Source organism: Schistocerca serialis, chromosome 7, assembly GCF_023864345.2.
Source record: "Schistocerca serialis cubense isolate TAMUIC-IGC-003099 chromosome 7, iqSchSeri2.2, whole genome shotgun sequence".
Classification (NCBI taxonomy): Eukaryota; Metazoa; Arthropoda; class Insecta; order Orthoptera; family Acrididae; genus Schistocerca; species Schistocerca serialis.
The window spans coordinates 489,696,550-489,718,588 of record NC_064644.1 but is presented as its reverse complement, the minus strand read 5'-3'; the positions used below and the strand labels follow the sequence as shown (position 1 = coordinate 489,718,588).

Sequence of the window (22,039 nt, the reverse complement as noted above, 5' to 3'; positions counted from 1 at the left end):
TCTTGTCAATAATTCTTTGTTGTCAATAATTCACTGCAGTTCTAAGGAAACAATGATGTACATTACTACAATAGCAGAAGGATAACTGACACTTATTATTCCACATTAAGGTTGTCTTAAGCACAGAGAGAGGTGCACAAAGCTGCAACTAAAATTTCTCACACTTACCCAGCGATACAAAATGTGTAACAGACAGTAAAGTAAAATTTTTAAAAAAAATATAATAATATATTTATTTTAACCCTCAAATGAGGCAGAATGCTTTGCTTGAACCTAGAGTATGTAGTCATATTTACAGATTAATTACGTTGTGAATGTAAAATGATTCGTTCCACATCATTACTGTTCATCATGCAAAATGATACATGGAAGATGAAATTAACTAAGTAAATTTTGATAAAATTTATGGCTTCTACATAAGGTCAAGGAACTGTAACACTTGGCAACCACATATCAACGACAGAACAAAAAATGTCACATAGTTGCCACCTGGAAAAAGAATTAATTTGGAAGATCTATACTGCAGCTCTCACGAAAACAAAGCAACATAATAAAATAAAGAAAGAAGATGCAAAAGCACAATGACCGCTAGTATACCATAAGTGGGCTTGGCGAATACCGGTTAACTTCCGATCTTAGTATATGACGACACCTTTCACCCTACAACTTCAAACCTCTCATCTTGATCTTGATGTCCTGTCCAATTCTGTTCCGTTGCGTTGACGACCTGTGTGAATGCCGTCAGATGAAATGCGTTGTTGGTTTTCACGTTTTGTTCTGTTCCGTCAAATGCGAATCGACATTTATTCATTTATAGTGTTTGTTGTGTGTCTATACTTGTACTGCTGATACGTTTCAAGTTCTTGTGTTTCACAGAATCAAATAAATAAAAGGAATTCGAATCATTGCTAATAAATGAGAGGAAATTTCTACCAGCCTCGTTTTGTCGTCAGTGCCAAGCGATTACGATTGCACATACGATATCGATACGGATCTGTCATTTTCTTATATCCAAGATAACAATACCACCGGCAGAATTTGTGTAGGTGTTGCACAAGAAAGTTTGAGTATTTTGTTTACGTTATTTGTAAATTCAGTATTTTTGTGTACACGATTGTTCCTCACTGTAATAGGAGAAAATTTCTCAGAAAATCGCCGTTGTAAAAAAGTGCGACGTCTGTTTTGTTTTTAGTGAAGTGACAAGTGTGTGTAATGTGGAGTGGCGTCACGTTATAAGTTTTCGTAAGTAGTCGGCAGACAGCCGCAGCAATATTATGGATTTAATGTTTAGTTAAGCCAAATAAATGTGGTTATCAAACCTTGTAGTTGTTTAATAACTTTGCAAGTTTATTGGGTAAAAGTTTGAAGCTGTTTCTTATTCGTGAGTATTCTGCCAGTACAAGGAGGTGCAATTCAGTACCTATCATTCCACAGAATTCAGCGAATCACAGGTGTAACAGTTGCAATTGTTCTAAGACTTTTAAGCTATGCCCTGCCAACATCCAGCCAGTTATATACGCAGAGTATAATACAAAACAGAAAAGTTAATCAAGGCCTCGATCCTTAGACATCTCTGTGAATAGTTAAGTGTGATTAATTTCTGTTGACAGTTTAACAGTCCATGAGAATCTGCTGATAAAAAATTATTCTTGGTGTGAACTGTCAATCGTGATTCCACCCACAGCACTAAGCTCTGTAGTTAGTTTGTTGGTCTGCTCCTTGCCTGGTAATTTGCATAAGATTTCCACGCATTTAGAACCGAAACGATCAAAGTATTTCATTCATTTGTTGCAAAAACATTTTCCCGTAATTCAACGATTTTTTGTTTGCCAGTCATGGCTATACTGTGGATGGTATGCTTGCAGTGCTGTTAACAGTTGCTTACAGTGTTACAGTACATCACTTCCACTGTATTGAGTTATTGAAAAACCTTTTACTTAATATGTTATTTGGACCATGGGTTGACTTCTAATTTCTGTAAATGAATATTACCACACGAAATAATCATAGCAGATGCAGGTAAACCAACTGTAAATCTGTACCTACAGTTAAAGGCACAAAATACTGTACAATAAGCAACTCGTTTTTAAGAACTTTTTCAGCAGCTAGCAGTCGTCCCAAGTCTTCAAAGAAAACTTCTAAGTGCGAATTGAAATTAGTAAAATAAATAAAAATCGGAATATTAAAGATGTATTAACAAGTGCTGTGCATCAGTTCAGCACTTGGGTACAGAGACATGTGCCTTTGCCGACAAGTGTACGTTGTTCCAAGATTATCGGAGTTCTTAGGCTGTTTTAATGATTAGGCTTTTTCCCGAATGAATGTTTCATACTGCAGTGGAGTGTGCTCATTTTTGAAAACTGTAAAATTAAAACCATGCCCTCAACCTGAACTTGAACTGAGAACATTGCCTTTCATGGGCTGTGTTCTTAGTGGTTGCGCTACCCAGGCACAACTTAATGTCCCACCCCCACATGTTTAGTCCTGCCAAACATTGACCACATGAAGCTTTGATTGAAATGTAGTCCTTAGACTTATATGGACAAGCACTCAATAAGTATAACCCGAACTCACAAGTGCCTTATTCAGAATTCGCTATAACAGGACAGAACTAATCCCAGAAAGTGGAATTTTACCTTATCCAGAGATGGTGAAGCTATAAGCAGGGTTAATTGTCACACATTCTTCTTAAACCACAACATTTATTTTGGTTACGTGGACATACTCCTTTATTGTTTTGGTCTTCTGTGGTTTGATGTAGCTCTCCATGCCAGTTTATCCTGGGCTAGCCTCTACATAACTACTGCAACGTTGATCCTCCTAAAACTGCTTACTGTAGTGAAGCAGCATTGCCTGAGGGTGGGACTGGTCCTCCTGTTCTTTCTGTAGCAATTATGGTATGGGTAGAGCTTGCTTCTTCTATACCATCCATGCCTATGTTGGCTTTCATGAGAACATTTACCTACTATAGTAAGGACATCTTTACAGTTATGATGTAACCAGTCATGAGCAGACATAACAGGATCAATTTATCCACCCATACTGGATGTCAGAATAGTATCTCACCTGGGCAATAATAATATACGCAGCAGATCAGTTTGGATTTCAGAAGAGTTACTTTGACCCAGGTGACATTTTGCGTTATTTCCCTGTCGTCTGTCCTCTCACTGTTGTATCAGAGCTCCATGTAACTGGTGGCTGCTAGGAGGGGACAGTAAGCTGCTGTTGCTGATTGGCTCTGAGCACTATGGGACTTAACATCTATGGTGCAGTTGCTGAAGCCAGCTATTCAGCTATGGCATCACTGTGATTTGCCTCCAAACAGTAAAATGTCTATTAACACGTATCTTCATACTCAGGTCAAAGAGCACTGTAGGTTTATTGAAGTTACATTTGCCAGTGAGAGTGAAATATGTCTTTTGGGATACATCACTATTTACCAAATTGAGTAGTTACTGGGGCAGTGGAGATACCCATTGAATAGGAAATAAACTGCTTGCCTTTAGGACATCTGTCAGGTTATATCCCATATTGGATTTTTCAGTGAATAAGATCCACACTGAAAATGATCACATGTGTCTTGATGGTGACGCTTTAATCCAGAAAAGTAAAACCCCATAACATTTCGTTTCCTGGCCACCCTGTGCCCAGAGAGTGAAGCAGAGAGAGATGCAAAAGCAGTTCATCCAGTATTTGTTGTGTTCTGAAACTGCTTGGGAATTATTCACAATAACAGACCCCTATTCTTTGTTGATAAATTCAGGAAAGTAGAAGTAGTAGAGAAAATGAGAAATGGACCCCTTTTTGTGAGATAATGAATGCCACTTCATCACATTCTTTGCTGTGACATATAACTGCATCCGTTATTTTCCATGAAAGATTCAATATGACGCAGAGTCTTATCCTTTGCTAAGGTCTTGTGTAACAAACTGTTGTAGAATTACATGCTAATTTAGAATGACAGATATTGAGTTAATTGTCCACACCCTGAAGGGTGATAAAGAAAATGGAGTAGATACTGGGGCCTTTTTATTGACTTACAAAAGAAATATATTTAATGATGTGACATTAAACTGTATGCTGCCCTAACCAATTCCTCTCAGTGCGCCTGTGCATGATCTTTCTTGTGAGGACTGTGGAAGACCAGTTTAATGCTGAAAAACACCGGATGTATGCAAACAAAGGCAGTGCTTTTCTCATTCACTAATATGTCCTGTACTTTAAAAAAAGATTAAAGAATATAAAACACTCTTATCAATATTATGTTATGACACTATGTAAAAGTATGAGTAATTACATCTTTCAGTACATTTTGCAATACTGTAGCAGAACTTGCGTCTGAAATAAAGACACTAGACTTCAGACTTTCCCAACACATCGTCCCAGTCATGCTGTTAAACATTCCACTTGAACCAGGCCACTCTGCTCCATTTCTTTGATGCAGTTGGAACTGTGATGGATTCATCAAGCATCAACTGTGTGTCATATGTAATTCCATTTGAAATGTGTTGCACACTGTCATTGTCTCACTGCGCTCAGACGACTGTTGCCTATCTACCATAAAGTATGTGTTCCTAAACAAGAAATGGTTTTTGGACAACCAACAACCTACACTCAGAAACTTTATTACAAATCCTGTTTCAGGGTTGATAGAGGGTAAGTGGGATATTGCACACTTATCCACTCAGAACCCTTCAGAAAGCGAATGTCTTCTTTAGAAGCAGTGCCCATTCCAAGTAGGACTACTATTGTCATTACCTTAAGCACTCTATACCTCCCGCCATATATTAACTCTGTTAATATGATGCATCACCTTTCTCGCAGAATCTTCCACTGGAGTTGTATAAGTATCTCCACAATCAGAAACATTTCAGGGGTTTGTTGAACTTCATAGTTCTTTTGAGAGCAAACCTCCATTCACCATTCCTTGTGCATCAGTGGAAATTTAAAAATTTGTGGCGGATGAGGATAGGAACCTGGATCCCTGCTTTTTGCAGGCAGAGCGCTATCATCTTTGTCATATAAAAATCATTTCCTCGGAGGTTCACGTCTTTTGTGCCCCTCAGGGACTCTGCATTGATTTGCTGGGTAAAAATAACTTCTCTTTCTGTTATCTAGTCCTCATTGACTATGTTTAGTGGGAAGTCACTGATGACTTTCATTCCATTGACCGCTTCCCACTTCGCATTCACTTCCTGGATGGAGCATTACGTGAAGAGAGACCACCAATACAATTGGTCAACTAGGATAACTGGATGCTCTTCAGCCAGTGGGCTGTGTCTGAACACTGCGACTGTGTCCAGGAATGGGTGGATCATCATGCCACAGACTTACCCGTATCAAAGTTCTAGGGTCATCATAAGAGGCAACCTGTACCTTGGTTGATGGTGAGTGCTCCTCAGCAATCTGGGATGGACATGTGGCTCTTTGACAGTTTAAGTACCACGCAACATTTTTGGGTTGCAAGAGACAGGGCTCAATGCATAGTTAAGGAGAGCAAGAAAAGCTCATGACAAGTGTTTCTGGACTCCATTTACCATTCCACTTGTTCTACAAAAGTATGGGAAGACATCAGGTGGATTTCTGGTAAATACAGTTGCTTACCAATAGCACCACTACTGAATCAGGGGTATCTCCAAACAATGCCCAGAGACAACGCTCAGATGATGGCAGAGCATTTTGAAAAAAATTTGCCAGTTACAGCCAGAATCCAGTGTTTCACCATTACAGTGCAACTGTAGAGAGGGGCAAGTTGGACTTCAGATCCAACAGTTCTGTGTCTTACAACTACACTTTCTTCACGTGAGAGCTAGAATTGGCTCTGTCCGAGACTTGTGATACTGCACCCAATCATGAACAAATCCACTATTGGATGCTTCGATATTTGCCTATAGCATCAAAGGAAATCGTACTTGAATGTTTTAATTTAATATGGCAAACATGCCACTTCTCCAGCTCATGAAGAGAGGCAATTTTGGATACCTCTCCTCAAACCAAGAAAGGGCTGTACATGTTCTAGTAGTTACTGGAGTATCACCTTAACGAGCTGTGTGGGAAAGACCCTGGTCCAAATGGTTAACCACTGTCTGGTCTGCTTATTAGAAGACCAGACAACTCCTTAGCTGCTCTCAGTGTGGATTCCATAGATTTCGGTCCATTATCGACAACCTGTCCCTGCTAGAGGCGACTATTGAGCAGCATTTCCTATGTAAACATCACTGTCTCAGCATATTCTTTGATGTCAGTAAGGCATACGATACTGCTTATAGACACAGTATTCTCGTGCAACTCCATAAGTGGGGCTTTCGTGGCCTTCTTCCCTTCTTCGTATGGTCTTTTCTGTTTCAACAGTTTTTTACGTCCCAAGTTGGTGACTTGCTGTCAGATCGTTTTGAGCACGAGAATAGTGTCTTTCAGAGCAGTGTTTTAAATGTCACTTGCTGTCCCATAGCCATTAACAATTTCGTTTCTACTGTAAGGAGTCGCATACAATGCTCCTTATTTGGGGATGATTTTGCTGCTTTTTGTTTGTCCTCCACTGTTGCAATAGTGTCTCATCAGTTGCAACTTACTGTGCGGAGGTTGGAGGAGTGGGCTGCAAAGACGAGTTTTCAGTTTTCTGCAGATAAGTGTGTAAATGTTCTTTTTAATCGTTCTTGTCATATTTTTAATTTACCTGACTTGCATTTGAGGGATACCGTTCTACATTTCAGACTCATTGAGGTTTCCGGGCCTTAATTTTTTACTCTGAACTGTCATGATTACCATACCTGAGAGACCTGAAAGCCAGAACCAAGAAAGCATTGAATATATTAAAGTGGCTTAGCCACAGATCTTCAGGAACACAGCTGTTCCAATTTTTTAGGGCTTTTATGCATTTGTATCTAGACCATGGGTGCACAGTACACAGGCCAGCGAGGCCTTTCTACCGAAGATTATTGACGCAATCCGCCATGAGAGGATTAGGCTCGATACAGATGTGTACAGAACCAGCCCCATCAGTTTGTGTGTTGAGGATGGGGAACCACCATTCACCATCTGGTGGCAGCTCCTCATGGCGCATGAGGCATGTAAGTTCCTCGCAGCACCGACTTCACCTGCATACCATACTATTGCTTGTCCACCTGTGGAACACCTTTTCTCTAATTGTCCATGGGCAACAATGTGATTTGGGATCTGTGTGCAGCATATGCAAGAGTCACTTGGTGTGAAACACGTACAACCCCAAATCCAGGGTTTTAACTGCCTGTCACCATGGTGACTGCAGAGGCCCTGAGTAGTTTTAGATTTGATGCAGTACAGGAGGGATTTCACTACTGTATATGTTTTTAATTCATTGTTTTATGACATTTTAACTAAATATCACTATTCTACAGGTGTCTTTACAAATGTGTTGAAACTGTCTTTGACACAGAATTATATGTGACCTTGCGTGCACTAGAGGAGCTGAGATGTCATTCAAGTGCTAAAGCAACACTTGTACACAGCAGATAAAATAGTCCTGAATATCCAGGACACCCTCCTCCAACTACAATGGGTGGAAAAGGAGGTGTTTTTCTGCTGGGTATCTTGGCATATGCGTATTGTGGGAAACAAAAGGGCAGATGTAGCAGCCAAGGATCTGTGTCATGATTCTCAGTTATTTAATTGTGCCATCCCCCTGCATGCTATTGCCTAGTTGTTGAGATACAGACTCAGACGTCAGTGGGAAGACAAATGGCTGGAAGTGACTGATAATAAGCTGCATCCTGTAACGCCCACTATGCGGCTGTGGCATACATCTTTCCAGACACGAAGATGTGATGAAATCTTCCTCACTTGTCTTCACATAGGCCACAATCCCCAGACACACGGCTTCTTGCTCTGGCACGACAACCCTCCAATGTGTGGTGCTCATGGCGTACAGGCCTATATGTGCCACACTTTGTCTAGTGTGTGTTTTATTTTTGGATCAGAGGCCAGTAGCAGTTTTGCCGGCAGATGTGCACCCTCTTTTAAGTGGCTTTTAAACAGACGTGATAATAGTCCAACTTTTTTCCAAAAAATTTAGAGTGATGTTCTTAATATGTTAACAGGGTGACTGGCACACCTATGTTTTTTGTAAGTGGTCAGTCACATTTCCTTGTGTCTTTCTTTTAGCTCTTCTGTGGTTTTACTTCTGTCTTAATGCCATGTCTTACACCTTTCACCCTTCTCCATTGTATTAAGGCCTGTGAGATATAGTTCAGTGCTAATGAAGTGGGAGTGAGTGAATGAGTCATTTTGTTGCTTTCCTCCCCACTGTGTGGCAACAGTTTAAGTCAGTTTATCCACATTTGTTTCTTTTGCATTGATAACCTCGGCGTTGAGTGGCCATGAGCTCAAACACACACACACACACACACACACACACACACACACACACACACACACACCCCTATGAGTACATGCTTGGCCATCACAGATCACAGGGCCTTGGTTCTGGCTATGCTACTTCTCTGTCTGTGCTACAAGTCATTCTTTTTTTCCTTTCCACTTGATGGTCTTCTTAATGCTAGTTGTGCATGGATTTGGTTTATGATTTTGGAGGCTCAATTTCTTCATTTCCAGCCTTATACAACTTTTTATTGTTAACTTTGTGTTGTCCGTTTTTGGATTTGACCTGCTATCTCATTTCCAAATTTCACAGAAGTGCAGTTAGTGTAGGGAAGATCACCCAGTATGGTGTATATTCCACCTTTTGTTCCTATCTTATTTTTCACCCTTCCCTTCTTGCAGAGATACTATGCCTACTTCCTAGCACAGTAGCCACTATGTTGGGGGGGAGGTTCATCAGGTACTGGAGTTGTGATAGCCACCTGACCCCCCCCCCCCCCTCCCCACACAGGGATGAAGTGTCCCAGAATGCATTGTCTGCACTGTTTTCCCAGCTACCCCTCTTTCCAAATACCAGGTTACTTAAATGCCCCCAAACCTTTGTGGGGTGGAACTATGACTATTGGCCACGATAAAACTGGTGAAAACTTGCTGATGGAGCTCCATCTTTGCCTCTGGAATAATGGTGTTCCCACACAATACGAATGTAAGGCTGTAGAGGCCTATCTCACTAGGGGTAAGATAGATACCGCCTACAGGAAAATTAAAGAGACCTTTGGAGATAAGAGAACGACTTGTATGAATATCAAGAGCTCAGATGGAAACCCAGTTCTAAGCAAAGAAGGGAAAGCAGAAAGGTGGAAGGAGTATATAGAGGGTCTATACAAGGGCGATGTACTTGAGGACAATATTATGGAAATGGAAGAGGATGTAGATGAAGATGAAATGGGAGATATGATACTGCGTGAAGAGTTTGACAGAGCACTGAAAGACCTGAGTCGAAACAAGGCCCCCGGAGTAGACAATATTCCATTGGAACTACTGACGGCCGTGGGAGAGCCAGTCCTGACAAAACTCTACCATCTGGTGAGCAAATATATGAAACAGGCTAAATACCCTCAGACTTCAAGAAGAATATAATAATTCCAATCCCAAAGAAAGCAGGTGTTGACAGATGTGAAAATTACCGAACTATCAGCTTAATAAGTCACAGCTGCAAAATACTAACACGAATTCTTTACAGACGAATGGAAAAACTAGTAGAAGCCAACCTCGGGGAAGATCAGTTTGGATTCCGTAGAAACACTGGAACACGTGAGGCAATACTGACCTTACGACTTATCTTAGAAGAAAGATTAAGGAAAGGCAAACCTGCGTTTCTAGCATTTGTAGACTTAGAGAAAGCTTTTGACAATGTTGGCTGGAATACTCTCTTTCAAATTCTAAAGGTGGCAGGGGTAAAATACAGGGAGCGAAAGGCTATTTACAATTTGTACAGAAACCAGATGGCAGTTATAAGAGTCGAGGGACATGAAAGGGAAGCAGTGGTTGGGAAGGGAGTGAGACAGGGTTGTAGCCTCTCCCCGATGTTGTTCAATCTGTATATTGAGCAAGCAGTAAAGGAAACAAAAGAAAAATTCGGAGTAGGTATTAAAATTCATGGAGAAGAAATAAAAACTTTGAGGTTCGCCGATGACATTGTAATTCTGTCAGAGACAGCAAAGGACTTGGAAGAGCAGTTGAATGGAATGGACAGTGTCTTGAAAGGAGGATATAAGATGAACATCAACAAAAGCAAAACAAGGATAATGGAATGTAGTCTAATTAAGTCGGTTGTTGCTGAGGGAATTAGATTAGGAAATGAGGCACTTAAAGTAGTAAAGGAGTTTTGCTATTTGGGGAGCAAAATAACTGATGATGGTCGAAGTAGAGAGGATATAAAATGTAGGCTGGCAATGGCAAGGAAAGCGTTTCTGAAGAAGAGAAATTTGTTAACATCCAGTATAGATTTAAGTGTCAGGAAGTCATTTCTGAAAGTATTCGTATGGAGTGTAGCCATGTATGGAAGTGAAACCTGGACGATAAATAGTTTGGACAAGAAGAGAATAGAAGCTTTCGAAATGTGGTGCTACAGAAGAATGCTGAAGATTAGATGGGTAGATCACATAACTAATGAGGAAGTATTGAATAGGATTGGGGAGAAGAGAAGTTTGTGGCACAACTTGACCAGAAGAAGGGATCGGTTGGTAGGACATGTTCTGAGGCATCAAGGGATCACCAATTTAGTATTGGAGGGCAGCGTGGGGGGTAAAAATCGTAGAGGGAGACCAAGAGATGAATACACTAAGCAGATTCAGAAGGATGTAGGTTGCAGTAGGTACTGGGAGATGAAAAAGCTTGCACAGGATAGAGTAGCATGGAGAGCTGCATCAAACCAGTCTCAGGACTGAAGACCACAACAAACAACAACACAATACAGGGTAGCATGTGGGTGTTATTCCGCCATTCATCCTTCTGTCTACAGCCCAGGTCTTCTCCCTTCCTTCCATTGGAGAGTCCACGATGATCTTTGTGACAGTGATAATTTTCTGATTGTCTTGACCTTCCCTCACTGTCACTCACCTGGGTGTCCACCCACATGGGCTCTTAACAAATCTGATTGGGATGCCTTTGCCTCTGCTGTCACCCTTAGCACCCCACCACATGGTGATGTCAATGTAGCTTTCCAGAGCAAAATTGCAGTTGTTCTGTTGGCAGCTGACTTAGTGATCTGCTATTCCTTGGACTTCCCTGTTGGAAGACAGTAACTTGGTGAACCACTGACACTGCTGTTACCATTAGAGATCACAGACAGACTCTCCAACACTATAAGTGATATTCTTTGATGAAACACCATTAAATGGCTCCATGCCCGTGTCTGCCACTTCAGGGAGTAAAATGTCAGAAACTGGGAACGTTATATTGCTATCATTTGACTGTGTACCACTCCATCTAAGGTTTGGGCTAAGGTTCAACTCTTCAATGGACACCAGTCCCCCACAGGTGTACCTAGTATCTCTCAGAATGGTATCTTCTCTGACCCAGGCACTGTCACCGAACATTTTGCTTTGCATTATGCTTGACCCTCTGTGTCTGAGAATTATCAGCTTGCGTTTCATACCCTCAAACAGCAGTTAGAGTTCATTCACTTACCTTTCAGTACACATTAGCTGGAACTGTATAATGGTCAGTTCAGTGATTGGGACTTCCTTAGTGTCCCAGCCCTTCTAAGACTGCAAGCATCACGCCCTTGCCTTTTTCAACTGTATCCGGAGCAAGGATAAGTTCCTATATCAGTGAAAGTTCCTATGTCAGTGATGAGAAAGCGTGATTGTCCCGGTACTGAAATTGGATAAATATTCCCTTGAGAGGGACAGCTATCACCCAATTAGTCTCACTGATGCCCTCTGCATGGTGTTCGAATGTATGGTGATCAGCAGCGGTGTTGGTACCTTTAGTCTCAGGGTCTTTTGGCTCCATCCCAGGGTGGTTTTCACCAAGAGTGGTCTACTACTGACAATTTGGTCTGCCTGGATTCTGCTATCCTGTTAGCTTTTGCCTGGCATCAACACATTATCACTGTTTTCTTTGACTTGAAAAAGGCTTGTTACCCTAAATAAGTGGGGTCTCCAGAGCCTGCTTGTGATTTTTGTCTGGTACTTCTTGTCACACCATACGTTCTGGTTCAAGTTGTAGTTTGCCACAGTACCCCACATACACTAGAGAACAGAGTCTCACAAGGGCTCTGTATTGTGTGAGCTCCGTTTTCTAGTGGCCATCCGTGGTCTAGCTGCAGCTGTAGGGACTACAGTGTTGCCCTTTGTGTATGATGTCAATTTTTGCATTACTATTGTTCCTCAGCTGTGGATGTTTCTGGATGCCGACTGCAGGATGCCGTATGAAAGGTGCAGGCCTGGGCTCTCACCAATGGCATCCAGTTTTCAGCCACCCAGGCAAGTATCATACACGTCTGTCACTGTTGTACCATCCATCCCCATCCAGAACTTTACCTCGACAACCAGTTGCTCAATGTGGCAAAGTCTTTTTACTTTTTGCAACTGGTCCTTGATGCCCAGTTGACGTAGCTTCCCCCTGTTCACAAACTTAAGTGAACATGCTGGTCACACCTTAATAATCTTTATTCCCTTGGTAACACCAGGTAGGAGTGCAAAGTGCTCTACAAAGCTCACATCCTGTCCTATCAAAACTATGAGAGTCTGGTCTGTGGCTTGGCATTGCCTTTAGCATTGCAGATGCTGGACACAATACACCACTGAGGGGTCTGACTTAAAACAGGCACCTCTTTGGACCAGCCTTGTGAACAGCCTATTCGATGGAGTCCCGTCCCCCATCCCACTCTCCTACAGATGAGATGCCAACAACTGCTGCTCACATATACGATACACAATTGTTGCTCCCTTGAGTATCCAAACTACCGTGTCCTTTTTTAGGCTGATAGGCCCACTTCCCATGAGAAAGGTCGAGAACTGGAATCGAGGTCGCAGTTTGCAAAAAGAGTCTCTACTCCACGTACCCTCTCATGGTCATCTCTTATTAGGCAGCAGTCACATACGTCCCCTTAGTGTGTACCCTGTCTGGACCGAATGACTCTGTTGATCCTGCTGTTTTTCGCCACCTGTTACTGGTTGTCCTTTATGCATTTTTGAGTTTGGTAGTGGTGTATACTGATGGCTCTAAGGTCGACAGACAAACAGATTTTGCCTACACACATATGCAGTGCAGTGAATTATGCTCACTGCAAAACAGAGGCAGTATATTTGCTGCAGAATGCAGAATGCTTCACCCCCTTTCCCTGCCTCACCCCCTTTCCATGCCTCACCCCCCCCCCCCCTCCCCATCCTCCGGGACTCACTACCCTTTGGTGAGTTCGTGCTTGGTTCACCAGCCTTTGTAGCACTTCTTCCTTCTCTGTGCTACATGTGTATCCTTCTGCTGTTCTTTTTCCCATCCTTTTGGGAACATGTCTGGAATATTTTTGAGAATGTGTTCTGAGGTTTTAATCACCAGACATCAGAACAGCACCTCATCAGCTTTCTTTCTTTCTTTTTTCTTTTCTTTCTCTTCCCCCCCCCCCCCCCCTCCATCTCCTACCCTCCCCTTGCTCCGGCGTTTCAGGTACCTCTATGCTTCTTCTTCTTCTTCTTCTTCTTCTTCTTCCTCCCTGTGCACCCCTGAAGGCCAGTCCAAGCATTTGACGTGTAACAGGTGACTGGGTAACACGTAATTCCCAGCTCCAGGTCAACAGGTAGGGTTCACACATACCCCCTGGTACAGGCCCAGTCCACGGAGTGATGATTGCCTGAGCTGTTACCTTCCCAAATTGCCAATTGGTCCCTCCCCAGTTGGAAGGAGCATGTCATCAGAGATGATGGGTGATTTTTTTTTTTTTGTAATGAGTCAATCACCATCTCAGTCTATATAAACAAAATGAGGCTAAAAATTCTAAGAATCTTGCAGCTGCACCTCGGTTTCTTGTGGCCTCATGTACTGAAGGAGCTTAGACCTTTGCTACGGTTAATCTGTTTTTATTCAGAAAGGTGTTCATGCAGTCGCAGGCCCTGTGAAATCCTGCTCTCATTTATGTAATGGAACTTTGCTTCTGGAAACTAATGGTGATTTTCCAGCACAACTGCTTACAGCATCACTCCCCCACAGTTACCCTGTTCATGTCAAGGCCATTGAATGTTGAATTCTTTGCGTAGTGTTATTTACAGTCAGCTGCTTGATGATCTGACTGAGGGAGAAATCCAAACGTACATTTCTGATCAGGCCATCACTGCAGTAATGAAATGAAATGTCATGTGACGAGGGCCTCCCGTCGGGTAGACCGCTCGCCTGGTGCAAGTCTTAAGATTTGACGCCACTGCGGCGACTTGCGCGTTGATGGGGATGAAATGATGATGATTAGGACAACACAACACCCAATCTCTGAGCAGAGAAAATCTCCGACCCAGCCGGGAATCGAACCCGGGCCCTTAGGATTGACAGTCTGTCGCGCTGACCCACTTAGCTACCGAGGGCGGACACTGCAGTAATGAAAAAGTTTGATGTAACTTAGTGCCTACGCACATTCTTTTTCTTACGTTTGATTGAGTAGTGCGCACATCCGAGATCAAAGAAGGCTATGGAGTTATCACGATCTGATCGTACATTCCAAACCTGATGTGTTGCTCCCAGTGTCAATGTTACAACCACACCCACATGTCCCATCAAAACGTGGTCAAATGTGTTACTTGTGGTAGGGGTGCTCACTACAGCAATTGTCCGCCCCCTCCTCCCCGCTGTATCAATTGCGATAGTGACCGTACAGTCCCATCCTGAGAATGTCCCATGGATCTCGGTGAGCGGGCCATCCAGGAGATCCAGTTGAAGGAGAAAGTACCTTATCCTGTCACTCACAAGTTGTTGGTTAGTCGAAACCCCTGCATTTTACCATCAGGCACTTACAGTACAACTCTTGCTATGCCTCGCTCCACAAAGGACATGGCCATGCAGACTTGCGACTTCAAATTCAGCACTGCAGTTGTAAAACTGGCCAGTTTCGTGGTAGGATCCCCATCTCCTTCTTCTCCAGCTGCACAACAGGCCACCAAATCTTCGTCCCCGGTGGTGAAATCACCTGCTTCACAAACGGAAGACTCTTGTGAAGACTTCTTACATCCTTCCAGTGAACAAACATCTGTGTCATCTCTATAGATCACATGGAACAGGATCCTCCAACCTCTGTGCTCTATGGCAGTGAGTCTTCGAAGGCTGGCACTTGGCAGCTACCAGGATGACAGCCCTTTATTTATTTCTTCCTCCCCTTTCCCTGTTATGACCCTCCTCCAGTGGAATGTTCACAGCATTAGATCCAACAAGGAGGAATTGCGGCTGCTCTCAGAATTGCATTTCCGCTTGTTTTCTGTCTCCTAGAAACAAAATTGTCCCCTCATGACCGTTTTGACCTCTCGCATTTCTTTCCAGTCTGCTTTGACCTTTCACACAAGGATGGCATTCCATCTCAAGTGGGAGTCAGGCTGCTCACCTGGCATGACATTCGTAGACAAATCATCTCACTGAACACTCGACTGCAAGCTGTTGCAGTCCACATTATCCTTCCTCGCTTCACCTTTTCTGTTTGCAACGTCTGCATCGTTTAGTGTCACTAGGGCAGACTTCCTCCAGCTTTAAGGTCAACTCCCTCACCCCTTTTTGCTGCTCGCCGACCTTAATACACACTGTCCCCTTTGGAGCTTTTGCAAAACCTGTCGTTTGTCTTACCACTGGAGCACCCACATTCCTTGCAGACTCCACGCACACTTATATCCATTTGGACTTCTCGTTCTGCATTGTCCATCTTGCCCCTATCTCAAGTGGTCGGCTCTCCTTGACACGTACTTCACCAAACATTTTCCATGTCCTATCTGTTTGCAAACTTCTACCCTACCTGTGTGTAAATCCTTGGCAGCTTTCGAAGGCCAAGTGGAGGCTTCACTCCTCCCTGGCAACCTTCAATTAACACAATTTCCCTAGTTGTGATTACCACATAGTGTACAATAGAAACATTATCCTTACCACTGCAGAACATTTCATACCTCGCACTTCATATTTACCGCGCCATGTGCCAGTCCCTTAGTGGATTGAGGCATGCCACAATGCAATTCATTCACAGAGATGTGCTCTTCGTGTGTTTAACCGTCGTACTTCAAGGGTGAACTGTATTTGTTATAAACAGTGCACAGTGTTGTCACATTCTTTGGGATAGCAAAAAAGCTATCTGGATTTCATTTATTAATTCTTTTAACAGTTTCACTCCCTCTTCTCCCCCCTGCGGGTCCGGGGATTAGAATAGGCCCGAGGTATTCCTGCCTGTCGTAAGAGGCGACTAAAAGGAGTCCCACCCCCTCAAGGGGGTCGTTAGCGCCTGCGTCCGGAGACGGACGGTTCCACAACCTCTATTTGCGGTCATTTTGCTTTTTCACTTCTCGTTTCTTCCTTCCTTTGCTTGGTTCCTTTCTTTGCTCTTTTCCACCTCACTGTCTTCCTTACTTCTCCTTGCCTTCTCATTGCCTTCTTCTCCTTGCCTTCTCATTGCCTTCTTCTCCTTGCCTTCTCATTGCCTTCTTCTCCTTGCCTTCTCATTACCTTCTTCTCCTTGTCTTCTCTGGTCTCCGCCTCGGTGTTTGAGACAGTCTGTCCTCTCTCTCCCTCTCTCTCTTCTTTTTCCTCTTCTTCCTTCCTCCCTGTGCGTGCCTGAAGGCCGACCCATGCGTTCGCATGCGTAGCCGGTGACGGGGTAACGCGTAATTCCCCGCCCTGGGTAGACATGTAAGGCACGCACGTACCCCCTGGTAAAGGCCAGGCCCAGGGAGGGGTGATTGCCTGAGCTGATACCTTCTGACCATGCCGATTGGTCCCTCTGTCTGTTTCTCGGGAGGTGTGACCTGAGGTGTAAGCCGGCCGAAGTGGCTGCGCGGTTCTGGCGCTGCAGTCTGGAACCGCGAGACCGCTACGGTCGCAGGTTCGAATCCTGCCTCGGGCATGGATGTGTGTGATGTCCTTAGGTTAGTTAGGTTTAACTAGTTCTAAGTTCTAGGGGACTAATGACCTCAGCAGTTGAGTCCCATAGTGCTCAGAGCCATTTTGAACCTGAGGTGTAAACATTCACCTAAGGCGGGAGTGCCCTCTGAGAGGGTCCCCACAAGGAAGGAGTGCGCCATCGGAGACGCTGGCAATCATGGGGGATTCCTCCGCAATGGATTTCACTCCATCTGTCTTGACTTCTGCCCAAAAACGGAAACGTGACCAGCCACCAGTGACAAAAGTACTACTGCCTGCCCCACAGTTCCTCGTCGTTTCTTGATCTGAGGACAGAAAGGATTTTTCCTCTGTCAACCCTTTCGTTATCCAGAAGGGTGTAGATGCCATAGCCGGATCTGTCAAATCTTGTACCAGGTTGCGTAACGGTACCTTATTACTAGAAACTGAGAGCGCCTTTCAGGCACAAAAACTGCTTCGGGCCACACTCCTGTACACGTTCCCTGTGCGGGTGGAGGCTCACCGAACTTTGAATTCGTCTCGTGGTGTGGTCTATACTAGCTCCCTCGACGGATTGACTGACGAGGAGATTCAATCATTCCTCGCTGAGCAGGGCGTGACGGCTGTCCATAGGGTCATGAAAAAGGTCAACAATGACCTTGCACCGACCCGGACACTTTTCTTGACCTTCGATAGTGTTAAGCTGCCATCGCGCATCAAGGCGGGCTACGAGGTTATTTCTGTTCGCCCCTATGTCCCGACACCTACGCGCTGCTACCAGTGTCAGCGTTTCAATCACACTCAACAGTCTTGTTCCAATGCGGCTAAATGTGTCACTTGTGGCAGGGATGCCCATGAGGGTGACTGTCCACCTCCGTCTCCTCGTTGTGTGAACTGTCAGAGTGACCATGCCGCATCCTCCCGCGACTGTCCTGTCTATAAGGAAGAACGCTGTATCCAAGAAATTCGGGTCAAAGAGAAAGTGTCCACCTCGGCTGCTCGCAAGCTATTGGCTAGTAGGAAGCCCACGCTGCTCCCAGCGGGGAAATACAGTACTGTCCTCGCCTCTCCTCGGACTACCAGGGAGGTGGCAACCCAGACATGCGATCTGACCTTCAGCACGACGGTCGTCCGTTCGGCCAGTGCTAAGATCGCCCGGTCGACGTCTCCTCTTCCTCCCGTCACCCCTCAGACACAAGCACCTTCATCAGCTTCTGCCAAGACGAAGACCCAGAAGTCAGATGCACGGGCCTTCAAGAAGGAACCGTCCTGTGCAGACTTCCTACGTACCTCGACCTCCCAGCCTTCGACCGGTACTTCCACCAAACGTCCTTCCAAGAAGGCTCATAGGAAGCACAGTTCTCCTTCTCCGCCACGGCGCATTTCTTCTCCTGCGCCACCCAGCGGTTGCCGCCCCAGGCCGTCATCCGTTTCGCCTGGCCGCACCGCTGGTAGCCGAACATCTGGCTGTTCACCGGCGGAGGAAGCTCCCCCTCCCGGCCATCTTCCCAAGATGGCCGATGAACCTATAGACCCAATGGACGATGACTGTCCGCCTACTGATAGCGGCGGCAGTGCTCGCTCGAAGCCAGGCCCTCAGCGGCCTTCGAGGTGACCCCTTCTTTCATCTTCCTTTTCTTCTTACGATGGCACTTATTCACTGGAATATTCGCAGCATTCGCTCCAACCGAGAGGACTTGAAGTTGCTGCTCTGCTTGCACCGTCCGCTCGTCGTAGCCCTCCAGGAAACGAAGCTACGCCCATGCGATCAAATTGCCTTGGCACACTACACCTCTGTGCGTTTTGACCTACCCCCTGTGGTAGGTATCCCGGCTCATGGAGGGGTTATGTTGCTGGTCCTGGATGATATTTACTATGATCCCATCACATTGCACACCGGCCTGCAGGCAGTTGCTATTCGAATTACTCTCACCACTTTTACATCTTCCATTTGTACCGTTTACACTCCATCGTCATCTGCCGTTACCAGGGCAGACATGATGCAACTTATTGCTCAGCTACCTGCACCATTTTTGTTAACTGGAGACTTCAATGCCCACCATCCCCTTTGGGGCTCTCCAGCATCCTGCCTGAGGGGCTCCCTGTTAGCAGACCTTTTCAACCAGTTCAATCTTGTCTGCCTCAATACTGGCGCCCCTACTTTTCTTTCGGACACATCTCACACCTATTCCCATTTAGACCTCTCTATATGTACTCCCCAACTTGCACGCCGGTTTGAGTGGTATGCACTTTCTGATACATATTCGAGCGACCACTTCCCGTGTGTTATCCATCTCCTGCAGCATACCCCCTCTCCGTGCTCCTCTAGTTGGACCATCTCCAAGGCAGACTGGGGGCTCTTCTCTTCCAGGGCGACCTTTCAGGATCAAACCTTCACAAGCTGCGATCGTCAGGTCGCACACCTCACGGAAGTCATTCTCGCTGCTGTTGAATATTCCATCCCTCACCCTACTTCTTCTCCACGTCGCGTACCGGTCCCCTGGTGGACTGCAGCATGTAGAGACGCTTTACGTGCTCGTCGATGTGCTTTACGCACCTTTAAACGCCACCCTACAGTGGCGAATTGTATCAATTATAAATGATTACGTGCTCAGTGTCGTCGTATTATTAAAGAAAGCAAGAAAGCCAGCTGGGCTGCTTTCACAAGCACCTTCAACAGTTTTACTCCTTCTTCTGTTGTCTGGGGTAGTCTGCGCCGGCTATCTGGCACTAAGGTCCACTCACCAGTTTCTGGCTTGACGGTCGCGAATGACGTCCTTGTGGCCCCTGAGGATGTCTCCAATGCCTTCGGCCGCTTTTTCGCCGAGGTTTCGAGCTCCGCTCATTACCACCCTGCCTTCCTCCCCCGAAAACAGGCAGAGGAGGGTAGGCCACCTAACTTCCGCTCCTCGAATCGTGAAAGTTATAATGCCCCATTCACCACGCGGGAACTCGAAAACGCACTTGGCCGATCACGGTCCTCCGCTCCAGGGCCTGATTCTATTCATATTCAGATGCTGAAGAACCTTTCTCCTGCGGGTAAAGGTTTTCTTCTTCATACTTACAATCGCATCTGGATTGAGGGACATGTTCCCCCATGCTGGCGCGAGTCTATTGTTGTCCCGATTCCTAAGCCGGGGAAGGACAAGCACTTGCCTTCCAGTTATCGACCCATCTCGCTTACCAGCTGTGTCTGTAAAGTGATGGAGCGAATGGTTAACTCTCGATTGGTTTGGCTGCTCGAGTCTCGACGCCTACTTACCAATGTACAATGTGGATTTCGTAGGCGCCGCTCTGCTGTTGACCATCTGGTTACCTTGTCGACCTTCATTATGAATAACTTCTTGCGGAAGCGCCCGACCGCGGCTGTGTTCTTTGATTTGGAGAAGGCTTACGACACCTGTTGGAGGGCGGGCATTCTCCGCACCATGCATACATGGGGCCTTCGCGGTCGCCTCCCTCTTTTTATTCGTTCTTTTTTAATGGATCGACAGTTCAGGGTACGTGTGGGTTCTGTCCTGTCAGACATCTTTCGCCAGGAGAATGGGGTGCCACAGGGCTCAGTTTTGAGCGTCGCTCTCTTCGCCATCGCAATCAATCCAATAATGGATTGCCTCCCAGCTGATGTATCAGGCTCCCTTTTCATGGACGATTTTACCATCTATTGCAGCGCGCGCAGTGTACACGTGTCCTGGAGCGCTGTCTTCAGCGTTCTCTTGATCGTCTTTACTCCTGGAGTGTCACCAATGGCTTCCGTTTTTCTGCCGAGAAGACGGTCTGTATTAACTTCTGGCGCTACAAAGAGTTTCTCCCACCGTCCTTACGACTCGGTCCCGTTGCTCTCCCAATTGTGGAGACAACAAAATTTTTAGGTCTTACATTTGACAGGAAACTTAGCTGGTCTCCACATGTGTCATATTTGGCTGCCCGTTGTACCCGTTCTTTAAATGTCCTCCGTGTTCTCAGTGGTATGTCGTGGGGAGCGGATCAAACTGTCCTGCTTCGTCTATATCGGTCGATCGTCCGCTCCAAGCTGGATTATGGGAGCTTCGTATACTCCTCTGCACGGCCATCCATCTTACGCCGCCTCAACTCCATGCAACATCGGAGTTTACGACTTGCGATCGGAGCGTTTTATACTAGTCCCGTCGAGAGTCTTCATGCTGACGCTGGCGAATTGCCACTCACCTCCCGGCGCGATATACTGCTTTGTCGGTATGCCTGTCGGCTACTATCAATGCCCGACCACCCGTCTTATCGTTCCTTTTTTGACGACTCTCTCGACCGTCAATACGGGTTGTATGTCTCTGCCCTGCTACCCCCTGGAGTTAGCTTTCGTCGCCTCCTTCAACACCTTAATTTTTCACTCCCTGCAACCTTTTGAGTGGGCGAGAGCCACACGCCACCTTGGCTCCAGGCTCAGGTCCGCGTTCACCTTGACCTCAGCTCGCTCCCAAAAGAGGTTACCCCCGGTTCGGTCTACCACTCCCGTTTTGTTGAACTTCGTTCAAAGTTCATCAATATGACCTTCATTTATACAGATGGCTCAAAGACCAATGACGGGGTCGGGTGTTCTTTTATTGTCGGGGCACAAAGTTTCAAATACCGGCTCCATGGCCATTGTTCAGTCTTCACAGCTGAGCTCTTTGCCCTCTACCAGGCTGTTCTTTACATCTGCCGCCACCGACATTCTGCTTATGTCATCTGCTCCGATTCCCTGAGCGCCATCCAGAGCCTCAGTGATCCGTATCCGGTTCACCCTTTTGTGCACCGGATCCAACGCTCTCTTCAGCAGCTGGTGGATGTCGGTTCTCCGGTTAGCTTTATGTGGGTCCCTGGCCATGTCGGTATCCCTGGGAACGAAGCTGCAGATGCCGCGGCCAAGGCTGCGGTCCTCCAGCCTCGGACAGCTTCTTGTTGTGTCCCTTCATCAGATTGTAGCAGGGTCATTTGTCGGCGCATTTTATCGCTGTGGCATGCCGATTGGGCTGCACTTACAGACAACAAGCTTCGGGCCTTGAAACCTCTTCCCGCGGCTTGGACGTCATCCTCCCGCCCTTCTCGGCGGGAGGAGGTCGTTTTGGCCCGGTTACGCATTGGACAC

General features: G+C 45.6%; 1 protein-coding gene across 1 annotated transcript in view; it reads left to right on the top strand.

Moving 5' to 3' along the window:
- The first annotated feature begins 1,025 nt into the window (after positions 1-1,025).
- The window catches only part of LOC126412325 (E3 ubiquitin-protein ligase SHPRH), a 257,671-nt gene continuing 236,657 nt past the window's right edge, over positions 1,026-22,039 (top strand). Inside the window, exon 1 of the mRNA XM_050081845.1 lies at positions 1,026-1,042. The gene's annotated coding sequence lies outside the window, so the exon portion shown is untranslated. The remainder of the gene's footprint in view (positions 1,043-22,039) is intronic.